General features: G+C 46.7%; 1 long non-coding RNA gene across 1 annotated transcript in view; it reads left to right on the top strand.

Annotated features, from left to right (window-relative positions):
- The window catches only part of LOC139233671 (uncharacterized), a 37,427-nt gene that overhangs the window by 7,122 nt on the left and 14,049 nt on the right, over positions 1–16,256 (top strand). The gene's annotated exons all lie outside the window — the stretch shown is intronic.

Here is a 16,256-nt window from a genome sequence, read left to right as displayed (position 1 = left end):
TGCTGACATTCCTGAGGGTAAACGTCCTTTTGCCACTACCTCATATAAGGTTGTAACTGCCCATCCTGTTTTTCTGGTACCATTGTCAACAAAGGAGGAACCATCTGTAAACAGGATGAGGTCTGGGTTGTGCAGAGGCTCCTCTGCTGCTAAGGCTGCTTCTTCTGTTTCTTTTAAAATCTCCACGCAGTCATGCTCTTCACATTCTCCCCCCTCTTGCTCCCTCGATTCTGACATCGGGAGCATAGTTGCGGGATTAACCGGGCTGGCCCGGACGATATGGAGATTAGGAGCTTCCAAAACTGCTGTCCAGTGGGTCCATCTTGCTGCCGTCACCTGAGACATTCTATTCATAGACAGCAAAGCATGTACAGTGTGGGGACACTTGACAATCAGCTTTTGGTCAAGAACTAGACCCGCAGTGATCATTACCGCTCGACATGTAGCTTCCATGGCCCTAAGGCAACTTCCCCATCTGAGGGCTACCGCATCCAGTTTTGCCGAATAATAGCCAATAGATCTTTGCCGATCCCCATGTTCTTGTGTCAGTATAGCTATCATATATCCTTCTTTCTCATGGACAAACAGGATAAATGGCTTACCACTGTCGGGGATTCCCAGAGCCGGTGCCTCAGGAAGGCCTCTTGCTGTTCTTTAGAGGCACGTTTCCCCTTTAAAATATCATTCAGTGGCTGAGCAAGCTGTGTGAAGGAGTCAATCCAATTTCTGTTAAAGTTACACAATCCCAAAAAAGACCTTAGTTCCTGAATAGTGGTGGGTTTTTTAGCAGCCTGAATGGCTGCAGTTCTATCCTGGGTAAGTTCTCTCTTTCCTTGTGAAATCTTTTGTCCCAGGTATACAACCTCTTCTTGGGATATTTGTGCTTTGTCGATGCTGGCTTTATGTCCTTTCAGCCGAAGGTGATTCAGCAAAGCTCGTAAATCTTGTTCATGCTGTTCTTCCGTGTTTGAAGCTAGCAGGATATCGTCTACATATTGGATGACTGTGGATGACAGGGGAGGTAATTCTCGCAAATGGCTTTGTAAAGCCATGTGGAATACCGTAGGGCTGTTGTGGAAACCCTGCGGTAACCGGGTCCAAGTATACTGTTGTCCTTGGACTGTGAAAGCAAACCACTGTCGAACCTCCGGTGCCAGAGGCACTGACCAAAATCCGTTGGCCATATCTATAACCGAGAAATATTTATGTTCCGGTTTGAGGGCATTAAAAATGGTGGAGGGATCTGCGACCAAAGGAGCTTTTTGATCAATACACTGGTTAGCTTTCCTATAATCGACAGTCAAACGCTAAGTCTCATTAGATTTCTGTACCGGCCATACGGGGCTATTGGAGGAGCTATGTGTTTTAATAAGCACCCTTTGTTTCTCCAATTGCTGAATAACCGGTAAGATTCCCCGCGATGGCAGTTGGACTGATGGGATACTGTTTAGTGCATGGAGGCTTGGTCCCTGTAAATGACGCAGGCTCCATCTGGAGTAGGCCACAATCGTTCTTATCTTTAGCCTATATCGGGTGTTCCTTCAATTCTTCTTTCTTCAAAGTTCTAATTGACCATGTCACCCGACCATCCTCGAAATGCAACGATGAATCTATTTGGATTAGAACGTCCATTCCCAAAAGGGGTTGATCTACTGGGCCTATCCAGACCGGCGTGGTTAGTTCATGTGGACCCAGCCCTATAAGTACCGGTGTTGTCCTTTTAATTTCCATTTTATGGCCTCCAACTCCATAGGCTGTACGTACCCTACCATCCAACGGCAAAAAGTCTCCATATTGTAGGGGCAAGCATGTTAATTCCACCCCTGTGTCTAAAAGACAGGCCACATCCTTATCACCCACCCTCACAGTTATATATAGCCCATCTCCCCTTTGTTGTATTAGTGCGAGGAGTGGGGCCAGGGTGGGCTCTAATCGTTTTTTGCTATCCCAAGTAACTCCTTCTGTTGTTGTATTGTCAGTCGCTTAAATGCTTCTATGAGGTCGTTATCTTGTGACAAGCCTGGCTTGTTGGCTGAATTGTATCCCTGGCTGCGTCCTCTTCTCCAGCCACGACCTTGCTGTTTGCCCTGCACGTCTTGGCCCAGTGACCTTCTTTCCCACAATAATGACATTTTCCGGGCAATTTTCCTAATTACTGTTTATCGGAATCCTGGGATTTCCATCCCATAGCCTGTACAGCTCGGACTTTAGCTCCCATATCCCGATCTAATTGGTTACATCGATCCACCAATGCTGCAAAGGTAGTTCCTCTACCTTCCCAGTCCGGTAACACTACCTTAAGCATTTTGGACAGTTCTGGCTTTAGACCTGCCACGAAAGCTGCTTTCAGGGGTCCAAACGCTTGTTCATCCATTTCCTCATCTGTATTATTCATACCCGAATGTTCTAGCCACATGCATCTAAACCGCTCGCCATACTCCAGGACCTCCTCTGTTCCTTTCTGTTGGCAGGCTGCAATTTTTCCCCAGTCTGTCTTAGCTGGACTGAAGGGTTGCAGCCAGTGTTTAATCGCCTCCCATCCTGCATCTAATTCTTGCTCATTCTGCCCCAAAGCTTCATCTACCTTGTCGTGCAATTTTCTTCCCTGTGTTTTTGGCACCATTATGGTCAAAATTTGCACTCCATCCCAGGAATGAAGTTGATATATATTTCTTAAGCGGTCCAATTGGTCCCACATTTTTACTCCCCCTTTCTTTGGATTGGGAAATTCCTTGGACCATTTATCAATTTTCTCTGGGTCTGCCGGAGCATGAACTAAGTATTCTGCATACACCCTTCTCTTTGTTTTTTTGGTTCCGCCCTCATCCGCAGTCTCATCTGATTTGACTACAACTCGTCTTTTTTTAAACGGGGCAAAGCGCACCCCTAATTCTTCATCATCCTGTATTGTCGGAGGATTCAGAAATCGTATCTATTCCTCGGTCGTGTCTTCGGGTTTCCGCTTTTAATTTATCCAAACATGGGTACCCTGGGAATTGATCAATACATTTTCCTTTTCCTATTACTGTCACTTGACCTAATGATTTTTTCCAATCTTTAATTTCACCTTTAAGATCTTTAACTTCCGCTTCCAGCTTTTCAAGTTCAAGCTTTTTCTGTCGCAGCTGTGCACAAACTACTTGCAATTGATCCTTTGTACTGGTCAGTTCTCGATCATGTTGGGAACGCATTATAATTTCATTCCGGTTTCGAATCTGGCCCATAACCGCTAGGGACCATCTAGTTCGCTCTTTATTTTTCATACGGGTCGTTTTTCCCCAGACCCTTTTAATCTTGTCCAAGGACCATTATCCTTTGGAGGTTCCGTACTTTTGTTCGATCTTAATACAGGTTTTAGATAAGTTGAATTGTTGCTCTATGTATTCTTTCAACTGTTCGAGAATTAAATCTAGCGAAACTTGAGGTGGTGCCTGCCCACCTTTAACAGTTGTAGGCAATTCTTTGTTCTTGTCTCCTGCTGCCATTTCTTTACTGGGGTCTTGAGTCATAGGCTTTTAGCCGATCAATAGGTCGATGATTAATTAACTAATACACCGCCGAAGTTTAGACGTCTATGGGACCTCGAGCCGACTACCAACCGGAGGGTTCGCAAACCGGAAGCTTTCGGAATCGCGTAGAAGGAGAGGCGAATTTAGACTTTTGACCGAGGACTTTTTTTTAAAAAGAGGTGTCCTTACCTCAATATGTAGGTCCGATGTCCAAAATTCAGTTTCTTTCCTCAGCGATCCTGTTCGCAGTGCCAAAATTGTTAGATCTCTGAATTTCCAATGAAATACGAACTCCGATGGTAGTTTTAACTTTTTAATCTTGGCAGAGAGCAACAAACTGCTTGGCCAATTGCCAGTTTCTTTGTCTTACTGAGACACATGGTCAAGATGGCTGTATTTTATACCGGGTTCAATTTACAGAAAAGAACTCGCCTTCTTTGACCTTATTGGCTCAATCAATATTCTTTTAACTTTTTAATTAGCTCACTACCCAAGGTCCGAAAATGTCAAGTTGATTGATGAGTTAATGCAATGTGGCCTGTGATTTTTCACAGCCTGTCTAAATGAGCCTGTTTGAATACTCTATCACTGCCTGTAATGTATGCAGCTGTGAATAGAGCTGTTACATTGTGAGTGGCGTAGCCAGTCACATGATGCTCAGACAACTCAATAAAACCCCAGTCAGTTGGGTCTGGGTCATCCACGATGAGGTATGTAGCAGTGAGCCTAATGGATGAACTGGTAATGTGTAGTGTGATTGTTAAACCTTTGTTAATAAACCAACCAGTTCTTAATAACAATGTGTTGCTATGAATTCTTAATCAAAGAACCCTTGAAGCAAATACATTACACTGCCTATGCTTGGTGTTACAATAATTAACGGGAAAGTCTTCTCTATTGTTAATTGTCGCCAATTCTAGTGTTGCTTTATTGTGGGGAAATGCATCTGCACCAAGGTGTGTCATATACTTCCCTGTCCAAGTGTAGCAGTGCTTTTCATGCTGTAAAGAGCCAATAGCTGCAGAATGCAAGGCAAGTAGAAGTTGGCCAACACATGATGAGGCATATAAAGAATGCAATTCCAAATACTCAGGACAGTATAACTGTTGAATGTAAAGCACTAATCCACATGCAGACATCTCCCATTATAAGTGTTGTGTATGCAATAACTGTTAGACTGAGTACTTTAACTTCCAAGAGGTATGGCCTTGGTTCTGCTTTAAGGCCCAAAGTGACTAATATACAAAATGGCTGGCCTTTTATACTTGGGCTGCACACATGTGCGTGCAGCCCAATGACCTCCAACAGTGACGCCATCTAGTGGCTAGCGATCCCAAAAGTACATACATGACAATACCCCCCCCCCCCGAGATATTAACACAGTCATTTACAAATTGAAACGATCCGATGTTTTACGCTCCCAGGTTGACCGTCTCAGTTCAACTCCAGCCTTGGGTGAGTCTTCAGAGTCTGTTGTGACTGGTGGCTGGGTGGCTGGCCTGGTGGGAGTGGCAATGGCCATGTCAGGGATTAAAATCCATTTTCATTGAACATGTCAGCGATTGAAAGTCCCGATTCACTGATGACCACTGAATCCTCTGATGACTGGGGGTAGGTTGGTTGGTCGTCGATTGTCTCTTCCTCCGACTGTTCCGGTTTGTCGGTGTGCCACAGCTTTGTCTGATCCATATGTTTCCTGCATGTTTGCCCATTTTTGAGCTTGACAATAAATACTCTGTTGCCCTCCTTGGCCATGACAGTACCAGCGATCAACTTGGGACCCTGACCATAATTCAGGACATATACAGGATCATTTACAGAAATATCGCGTGACACAGCTGCGTGATTGTGCTACCCTTGCTGACTTTGTCTTTTATATTCAACATGATTATTCAAGTCTGGGTGTACAAGAGATAGCTTAGTCTTAAGACCTCTCTTCATCATTAGTTCAGCAGGCGAGACCCCGGTAAGCGTGTGTGGTCTTGACCTGTAACTAAGCAGTATGCATGACAGGTGGGTCTGCAGTGACCCATGGGTTACTCACTTCATACTCTGCTTTATAATTTGGACAGCACACTCTGCTTGCCCATTGGATGCAGGTTTGAATGGTGCTGACCGTACATGTTTGATACCATTGAGTTTCATAAACTCTTGAAACTCCTGACTGGTGAAGCACGATCCGTTATCGCTAACAACGATGTCAGGCAGACCATGTGTCGCGAACATGACATTGAGATTTGTTATACATGTGGACTTGTATTTACTTTGTGCAGCACCAGAGGGCTCATCCCCTGGAGTACCAAGGGATCCCATAATCCCTTGGGAGCACAGGTATTTAAGGAGGCTTCATAGGTTGGAGAGGCACTCTGGAGACCTGCAATAAAAGACTACAGTCACACTTTACTTTGAGCTCACAATGTTCAGTCTGACTCTTTCTCCATACACAACAACTGGCGACAAGATAGCGAACCCAAAGATGCAGAGAACAGTGGGCATCCTGGAGAAATTTTTGGAGGGAGATGATTGGGAAACTTTTGTGGAGCAACTTGACCAATATTTTGTGGCCAATGGGCTAGATGGGGAAGAGAGCGCTGCCAAACGAAGGGCGATCCTCCTCACCATCTGTGGGGCACCAACGTATAGCCGCATGAAGAATCTGCTCACTCCAGCGAAACCCACGGAGAAATCGTACGATGATTTGTGCACACTGATCCGAGAGCATTTGAACCCGAAGGAAAGCATTCTGATGGCGAGGTACCGGTTCTACACCTGCAAAAGGTCTGAAGGCCAGGAAGTTATGTCGCCGAGCTAAAATGCCTTGCAGAACATTGCAAATTTGAAGGACATTTGGAGCACATGCTCAGAGACTTTTTCGTACTTGGCATTGGCCATGAAACCATACTGCGCAAACTTTTGACTGTAGAGACCCCAACTTTGAGTAAGGCCATAGTGATAACCCAGGCGTTCATTGCCACCAGTGACAATACAAAGCAAATCTCTCAGCACACAAGTGCTGCTACAAGTACTGTGAACAAAGTGATGTTGTTTTTGAATCGTAACATACAGCGCAGGTCACACATACCTGCAGCTGCACGTCCGCAGATGTCTCAGAGTCCACCATCAAGGGTGATGAATGCAAGGCCATTAACACCTTGTTGGCGCTGCGGGGGTGATCATCATTTCCATTCATGCTGATTCAAAGGTTATGTTTGCAAGGACTGTGGAACAATGGGACACCTCCAACGCGTATGCAGGCGAGCTGCTAAGCCTGTTAAACTTGCAAACCACCATGTTGCAGAGGAGAACAGATCCACTGAGGATCACGACGAACCAGAGCCTCAGATAGAGGAGGCAGACATACATGGAGTGCACACATTCACCACGAATTGTCCCCCGATAATGCTGAATGTTGAACTAAATGGACTCCCGGTGTCAATCGAGTTGGACACGAGCGCGAGCCAGTCCATCATGGGCAAAAAGACTTTCGAAAGCTTGTGGTGCAACAAGGCCTCAAGGCCAGTCTTAACTCCAGTTCACATGAAACTAGCTACTTGCACAAAAGAACTGATTCCTGTACTCGGCAGTGCCTCCGTAAAGGTCTCCTACGACGGAGCGATGCTCAAGCTACCACTCTGGGTGATACCGGGCGATGGTCCCATGCTGCTCGGCAGGAGCTGGCTGGGAAAGTTACGCTGGAACTGGGACGACGTCTGAGCGCAATCGCCCGCTGATGACACTTCGTGTGCCCAGGTCTTAAACAAATTTCCTTCGCTGTTCGAACCAGGCATTGGGAAATTCCAAGGAGCAAAAGTGCAGATGCACCTAATTACGGGGGCGCGACCCATCCATCACAAGACGAGAGCAGTACCGTAAATGATGAGAGAAAGGGTAGAGATTGAGCTAGACCAGCTGCAAAGAGAGAGCATAATTTCACCGATCGAGTTCAGCGAGTGGGCCAGTCCTATTGTCCCAGTCCACAAGGGAGACGGCACCGTCAGAATCTGTGGCGATTACAAAGTAACTATCAATCGTTTCTCCCTTCAGGACCAATACCCACTACCAAAGGCCGATGACCTCTTTGCAACGTGGCGGGAGAAAAGACGTTCACGAAGCTGGATCCGACTTCAGCCTACATGACGCAGGAACTGGAGGAATCATCGAAGGCCCTCACCTGCATCAACACACACAAGGGACTTTTTATTTATAACAGATGCCCGTTTGGAATCTGATTAGCGGTGGCGATATTCCAGAGAAACATGGAAAGTCTACTGAAGTCAGCCCTGCACACCGTGGTCTTCCAGGACGACATCTTGGTCACAGGTCGAAAAACAGTCGAGCACCTGCAGAATCTGGAGGAGGTTCTTAGTCGACTCAACCACGTGGGGCTCAGGTTAAAACGCTCGAAGTGTGTTTATCTGATGCCTGAAGTGGAGTTCTTGGGAAGGAGTATTGCGGCGGACAGCATCAGGCCCACCAATGCGAAGACCGAGGCAATCGAGAACGCACCAAGGCCACAGAACATGACAGGGCTGTGGTCATTTCTGGGACTCTTGAACTACTTTGGTAATTTCTTACCGGGTCTCAGCACACTGCTGGAACCACTACATGTCTTACTACGAAAAAGGGGCGAATGGGTTTGGGGCAAAAGCCAAGAAAATACCTTTGTAAAAGTGAGAAAATTGTTATGCTTAAACAAATTGCTTGTGTTGTATGATCGATGTAAGCGTTTGGTACTAGCATGTGATGCATCGTCATATGGCGTTGGGTGTGCATTGCAACAAGCTAATGATTTCTGAAAACTGCAACTGGCTGCTTATGCATCCAGGAGTCTGCCTAAGGCTGAGAGAGCCTACAGCATGATTGGGAAAGAAGTGTTAGCGTGTGTCTATGGGGTAAAGAAAATGCATCAATACATGTTTGGGCTAAAATTCGAATTGAAAACTTACCATAAACCACTTATATCCCTGTTTTCCGAGAGTAAAGGGATAAATACCAACACATCGTCCCGCATCCAGAGATGGACGCAAACAACTATGCCATCTGCCACAGGCCAGGCACAGAAAACTGTGCCGATGCTCTCAGTAGGCTGCCATTACCCACCACGGGGGTGTAAATGGCGCAGCCCGCAGATCTAGACATGGTTATGGAAGCATTTGAGAGTGAGCAATCACCCATCACTGCCTGGCAGATCAAAACCTGCACAAGCCAGGACCCCTTATTATCTCTATTCAAAAGCTGTGTGCTTCAAGGGAGCTGGTCCAGTGTCCCAGTGGAAATGCAGGAAGAGATAAAGCGGTTCCAGCGGCGCAAAGATGAAATGTCTATACAAGCAGACTGCCTTCTGTGGGGCAATCGAGTAGTGGTCCCCAAGAAGGGCAGACACACCTTCATCAATGACCTCCACAGTACCCACCCAGGCATTGTAATGATGAAAGCGATAGCCAGATCCCACGTGTGGTGGCCCGATATCGATGCGGACTTAGAGTCCTGCGTTCACAGATGTAATGCATGCTCGCAGTTAAGCAATGTACCCAGGGAGGCGCCGCTAAGTTTATGGTCTTGGCCCTCCAAACTGTGGTCTAGGGTACACGTTGACTATGCAGGACCGTTCTTGGGTAAAATGTTCCTTGTGGTTGTAGACTCGCACTCCAAGTGGATTGAATGTGAGATAATGTTGGGTAGCACGTCCGCTACCACTACTGAAAGCCTGCGGGCCATGTTTGCCACACATGGCTTCCCCGATGTCCTGGTGAGCGACAATGGGCCATGTTTTACCAGTGCTGAGTTCAAACCAGCGTCCAATGGTCAGGTAAAGAGAGCAGTGCAAACCATCAAGCAAGGCTTGAAGAGGGTAACTGAAGGCTCACTGCAGACTCGCCTATCCTGAGTCCTGCTTAGCTACCGCATGAGACCCCACTCACTCACTGGGATCCCACCTGCTGAACTGTTCATGAAAAGAGCACTTAAGACAAGGCTCTCATTAGTTCACCCTGATCTACATGAACAGGTAGAGAGCAGGCGTATTCAACAAAGTGCATACCATGATAGCGCAAATGTGTCACGCGAGATTGAAATCAATGATCCTGTATTTGTATTAAATTATGGACAAGGTCCCAAGTGACTTCCGGCACTGTCGTGGCCAAAGAGGGAAGCAGGGTGTTTCGGGTCAAAATTTCAAATGGACTCATTCACCGGAAACACTTGGACCAAATCAAATTCACGGACTATCCTGAGCAACCCAACTTGGACCCTACCTTTTTTGATCCCCCAACATACACACCAGTGGCAACCGGCACCACGGTTGACCACGAAGCAGAACCCATCATTCACAGCAACCCAGCAAGGCCAGCTGCACAGCAGCCCAGCAAGGGCCCAACAAATGATTCAACAACACCAGCTTTCACACCGAGATGATAAACTAGGGCAAGAAGGGCCCCAAATCGACTCACATTGTAAATAGTTACACTATTGACTTTGGGGGGGCGGGGGGAGGGGGGGTGGTGCTGGGAATGTTGTTATATATGTGGACTTGTATTTACTCTGTATAGCCACCAGAGGGCTCATCCCCTGGAGTCCCAAGGGATCCCATAATCCCTTGGGAGCACAGGTATTTAAGGAGGTTTCACAGGTTGGAGAGGCCCTCTGGAGACCTGCAATAAAATACTGCGGTCACACTTTACTTTGAACTCACAATGTTCAGGCTGACTCTTTCTCCATACACAACAAGATACTTAATGGCAGCTGTGGATGTGCTGGATGACATGATTATACACTCTATCCACTTTGAATATGCATCCACCACAACAAAAAACATGTTCCCCAGGAAGGGACCTGCAAAGCCTATGTGGATCCTGGATCATGGTTTGGACGGCTACAACCACAGACTCAGCGGCAATTCCGCTGGTGCTTTGCTGAGCTGCATGCAAGTGTTGCACTGATGCACATATGATTCCAGCTCAGAGTCCATTCCCGGCCACCATACATGAGACCTGGTGATGGCTTTCATTATTACAATGCCGGGATGTGTGCTATGTAGCTCACGTACAAATTTATCTTTCCCTTTCTTGGGCATAACAACACGATTGCCCCACAGTACACAATTCATCTTTGCGATGAACGTAAGGTTTGGTCTCCTCGCACATTTGCTTGGGTATGGCAGACCAATCACCTTTGAGGATGCAACTCTTCACCACTAATAAAATCAGATCCTGGCTGGTCCAGGTCTTAACTTGTTGAGCTGTGACAGGGGTTCCTTCACTCTCAAAAGCATCCATAACTAACAATAGGTCCACCGGTTGTGGCGTTTCCAGCTCCGGTGTGGGCAACGGCAGACGGCTCAAAGCATCGGCACAATTTTTGGTGCCAGGTCTATGGTGAATGACATAATCATAAACGGATAATGTCAGCGCCCACCTCTGGATGCGGGATAAAGCATTGGTATTGATACCTTTGTTTTCAGAGAACAGTGAAATGAGCGGCTTGTGATCTGTCTCCAGTTCAAATCGAAGACCAAACAGGTACTGATGCATCTTTTTAACCTCATACACACAGGCTAGTTCTTCTTTCTCTACCATGCTGTAGGCTCCTTCCTCTTTAGACAAACTTTTTGAAGCATACGCGACTGGTTTGAAGTTTACTCGACTCATTAGCTTGTTGGAGTACGCAACCAATTCCACATGACGAAGCATCGCAGGCCAATACTAAACGTTTACATGGGTCATAATGTACCAACAGCTTGTTAGAGCAAAGCAGATTAGTGGCTTTCTCAAAAGCTCTGTCTTGAGACGCACCCCACACCCAGTTGTCACCTTTTCTTAGCAGTTTGTGCAGTGGTTCTAATAAGGTGCTCAATTTAGGTAGGAAGTTACTAAAGTAGTTGAGTAGATCCAGGAACGAAAGCAGCTCCGTCACATTCTGCAGCTTGGGTGCATTCTTGATGGCCTTGGTTTTCGTGTCCGTAGGCTTGATGCCGTCAGCAGCAATTTTCCTCCCCAGGAATTCGATCTCTGGTGCCATGAAGACGCACTTTGAGCGTTTCAGTCAGAGTCCCACTTTGTCCAAACGATGTAGAACCACTTCCAGGTTGTTCAGATGTTCCTCGGAGTCACGACCTGTGATCAGGATGTCACCTTGGAACACAACAGTTTTGGGAACGGACTTCAGTAGACTCTCCATGTTCCTCTGAAATATTGTTGCAGTTGAGTGAATTCCAAAAGGGCACCGGTGATAACTTTATAGTCCTTTGTGCATGTTAATGCACGCAAGTCTCTTTGACGTCTCGACCAGCACCTGTGTCATGTAGGCCAACGCCAAGTCCAGTTTGTTGAACAACTTCCCCCGCCAGCCTTCGTTAATGGGTACTGATGCTGTTTCGAAATCCTGTTGATTGTAGCCTGGTAGTCTCCACAGATTCTGACTGTGCCATCACTTTTCAGCACAGGAACAATGGGGCTGGCCCATTCATTAAATTCAACCGGTGATATGATCTCTTTACGCTGGAGTCTGTCCAGTTTGATTTCGACCTTTTCCTTCATCATATACGGAACTGCCCGAGTCTATGTGGATCTCTACCTTGGCTCCCGTGAAGTTGCCGATGCCTGATTCGAACAGCGAGGGGATCTTGCTCAGTACTTGGGCACATGCATCTTTCTCCGACGACAACACCTTGATGTCGTTCCAATCGCATTTGATTTTTTTCAAGCCAGTTCCTGCCGAACAGCATTGGGCCATGCTTGGGACAATCCATAGCGGTAACTTGTGAACCGCACCATCATACGGCACTTTAATTCTGGCACTGCCAATCACCATTATGAGTTCTTTGGTGTACGTGCGCAACTTGGCACTGACTGGACTCAGCCTGAGCCTCACAGCCTTAGTATCCCACAGCTTGTTGAATGCCCTCTGGCTCATTATCGATTGACTCGCCCCCGTGTCCAGTTCCATCGATACCGGCACCCCATTAATTTTCACGTTGATCATTATCGGTTTGCTCTTAGTTAGGAACGAGTATATTCCATACACATTCTCCTCTGGTATCTTGGATTTCATATCCGGATCCACGCTAGTCTTGATCATCATCCTCCATGTGTGTCGCAGCACGCTTGCTCATCTGCGGACACTTGCGCTGGAGATGCCCCACTCTCAGACAGCCTTTGCAACTATCTTGCTTAAATTGGCACTGCTGATGCCAGTGATTTTCCCCACAATGTCAACACGGAGAAATCAGATGCATTCTTGCTGGCGGACTTTGGGCAGCCATAGGTTTCACATACGCAGTCGTGTAGGCCCTACCATGTGCCGCTCTGCCGAACGCCGAATCAATCATATTTACAGTACTTGCCGGGTTTCGATTTTTCACTGATATCTGCTTTAGACTTCTATCCATCGTCATGCATGACTGAGCGATCGTGATGGCCCTGTTCAAGTCCAATGTCTCCACCGTCAGTAGTTTACAAGGATCACCTCGTGGTTGATGCTGATTACATAGAAGTCCCGCAGCATGTCTGCCAACACAGACCTGAACTTACACGGTCCCACTAGACGTCTCAAGTCGGCAATGAATTCCACCACATTCTGGCCCTCTGAGTGAACGTGCGTGTAAAATCGGTATCTCGAGATAATGATGCCTTCGCCTGGCTTAAGGTGGTCCTGTACCAGTGTACACAATTCTTCAAATGTCTTCTCTGTTGGACTCTTTATCAGACCATAAATTTTTGGACCGCAAACCGTGAGGAATACTGCCCGGCGCAGATCTGCGTCGCCGATCTCCATTTTGTTGGCCACGAAGATCTGGATGAAATGGCTCACAAAGTCTGCCCAATCGTCTCCTTCCACAAATCGCTCCAACAATCCAATTGTGCTCATTTTTGCATGCAAAGGTTCTTGTTGCCTCGTTGCTAAATGTTGTGTATGTAATAACTGTTAGACTGAGTAATGTTTAACTCCAAGAGGCCCAAAGTGACTAATCTACACTTTTATACTTGGGTTGCACGCATGTGCGTGCAGCCCAATGGTCTCGAATAGTGATTACAAAAGTACATATATGACAATAAGCTTGATAACCTGTAATTTATTGCTGGTGCAGCACTTTGGGATGTCCTGAGTGTCCAAAAGGTGCTAAACAAATTCAAGTGTTTTCTTCTTTGTCTTCTGATTTGGTGCGTGAGACCAATTCAGTTCCACGTTAAACACAAAGCTATGGAAAGTTACCTTTTGTAGACTGGCACAGACACTCTCTTTGATGACTGATAACAGAAAACATTGGCAGGGAGGCACCAGCTGTCTGGAATGGCAATGGCACTGGTAGAACTCTGTCGGCTGTGCAAAATGTTGGTTTTCAACTTGCATCTGGATACAGACCATACAAGTTCCTGCACCAAATAGCATCATGATTTATGCTGTGCCAAGTGATTCAGTGTAAACTCCTGTAGTAAAAATACATCTGATAAACGAAAGCTTGATAGTAAATTGGCTCCAGCCGGCAAATGGAAAAGGACTCTTCAAAAGGCTAAAGGACTATTAAAAGGATTGTTAATTTACACGTTGTAATGTATTTACAATAAAATTTACTGCTGAAACCATTCATGCCTTTGTTACCTCCAGACTTGACTACTCCAACTCACTCCTGGCTGGCCTTCTACATTTCACACAATGTAAACTTGAGGCCATCCAAAGCTGCAGCCCGTGTCCTAACTCGCACCAAGTCAAGATCATCCATCACCCCTGTGCTTTCTGACCTACATTGGCTCCCAGTTAAACAATGCCTCGATTTCAAAATTCACATCCTTGTTTACAAATCACTCCATGGCCTCACTCCTCCCTATCTCTGTAATCATTTTCAACCTCCCAATCCCACAAGATGTCTACGCTCCTCAAATTCTGGCCTCTTGAACATCCCTCATTATAACTGCTCAACCAGCGGTGGACGTGCCTTCAGCTGCCTGGGCCCTAAGCTCTGGAACACCCTCCCTAATCTTCTACGCCTCTCTGTCTCTTTTTCCTCCTTTAAGATGCTCATTAAAACCTACCTCTTTAAACAAGCTTTTGATCATCTGCCTTAATTTCTTCTGTGGCTCGGTGTCAAATTTATCTGTTTGTCTGTAACACTGTTGTGAAGTGCCTTGGGATGTTTTACTATGTTAAAGGCACTATATAAATAAAAGTTATTATTATTTGCTTCATGGGTTCTTTGCTTAAGAATTCATGGCAACACATTGCTACTAAGAACTAGTTGGTTTATTAGCAAAGGTTTAACAATCAGACTACACATTACCAGTTCATTCACCAGGCTCACAACCACTTGCCTCATCGTGCATCCCCTGAACCCAACTGATTGGGGTTTTATTGAGTCTTGTGACCATCACATGACTGGCTAAGCCACCCCTAACTCAATAGGTCTACAACTATTTTCATGTCAAACTTTAAATCAAGTGCCCCCTTATTAAAGGAGCACTAGAACCGACAAATTAACAAATTAAACTTTTGAAATTATAATTTAGTTGCCGGGGTGATGATGCACTTCAATCCCTCCGGTGCCCACCTCTCGCAGAAGGCTGCAAGCGTACCAGTGGACACCGCGTGCTCCATCTCCAGGGACACCCTGGCGCAAACGTAACCACAAAAGAGAGGCAGGTAGTCGGGCCGAATGACCCCCTTGATCGCCCGCTGCCTGGACCGATTGATGGCCACCTTGGCCAGGCCCAGGAACAATCCTACGAGGAGGCCCTCTGACCTGCCTGCTCCCCTCCACATGGGTGCCCAAAGATCAGGAGCATGGGACTGAAGTGCAGCCACAAATCGAGGAGCAGCCCCTTCAAATAATGGAAGAGGGGCTGCAACCTCACACAATGTACATACACGTGGAACATGGACTCCTCAACAGCTCTACAACTATTTTAGCGAAACAAAAGATCAAGTGCCCCCTTATTAAAGGGGCATTAAAACTGACACATTAAACAAATTAAACTTTTGACATTAAAAGGATCAAATTAAAATTTGGTTGCCGGGGGTGATGATGCACTCTAGCCCCTCCGGCGCCCACCTCTCGCGGAAGACCACGAGTGTACCGGTGGACAGCACGTGCTCCGTCTCCAGGGACACCCTGGCTCGGTTGTAACCGCGGAAGAGAGGCAGGTTGTCGGGCTGAACGACCCCCTCGACCGCCCGCTGCCTGCACCCATTGATGGCCATCTTGGCCATGCCCAGGAGCAGTCCTACGAGGAGGCCTTCCCGCTCCCCTCCGCACAGGATGCCCAAACATCAGGAGCGTGGGACTGAAGTGCAGCCAGAAATCAAGGAGCAGCTCCTTCAAATAATGAAAGAGGGGCTGCAGCCTCACGCACTGAACATACACGTGGAACACGGACTTCTCAACAGCTCTACAAACCTGTGAGCATACTCACGGGTGCATATATTTCACACGTTGTAAAAGACCATATCGAAAAGGATATATCACCACAGTAACTTGACCACAGCAACAAGAACTCCACTCCAGGATGGCTGGAAATTGTGCACCTGTCTCATTGATACTGAGAGAAAACAAGTGAGGTGTCAATCATCATGGGCTATATTTGGAGGCACTTATTGGCCTGGATGTTACTGGGCCTCTGCGCATGCGAGAAAACCCGGAACTTCTGTCAAGTTTTTGCTTTAAAGATCATACCCATCCACTGGAAATTGATATTCGCTGGAGCAAAATTGGGCTCTTTGCCCAACTACTGCCCAGGCTTAAGGCCTTCTTTTACCAGC

Source organism: Pristiophorus japonicus, chromosome 21 (assembly GCF_044704955.1).
Source record: "Pristiophorus japonicus isolate sPriJap1 chromosome 21, sPriJap1.hap1, whole genome shotgun sequence".
NCBI classification, from domain to species: domain Eukaryota; kingdom Metazoa; phylum Chordata; class Chondrichthyes; family Pristiophoridae; genus Pristiophorus; species Pristiophorus japonicus.
This window is presented reverse-complemented; position numbering and strand designations above follow the sequence as displayed.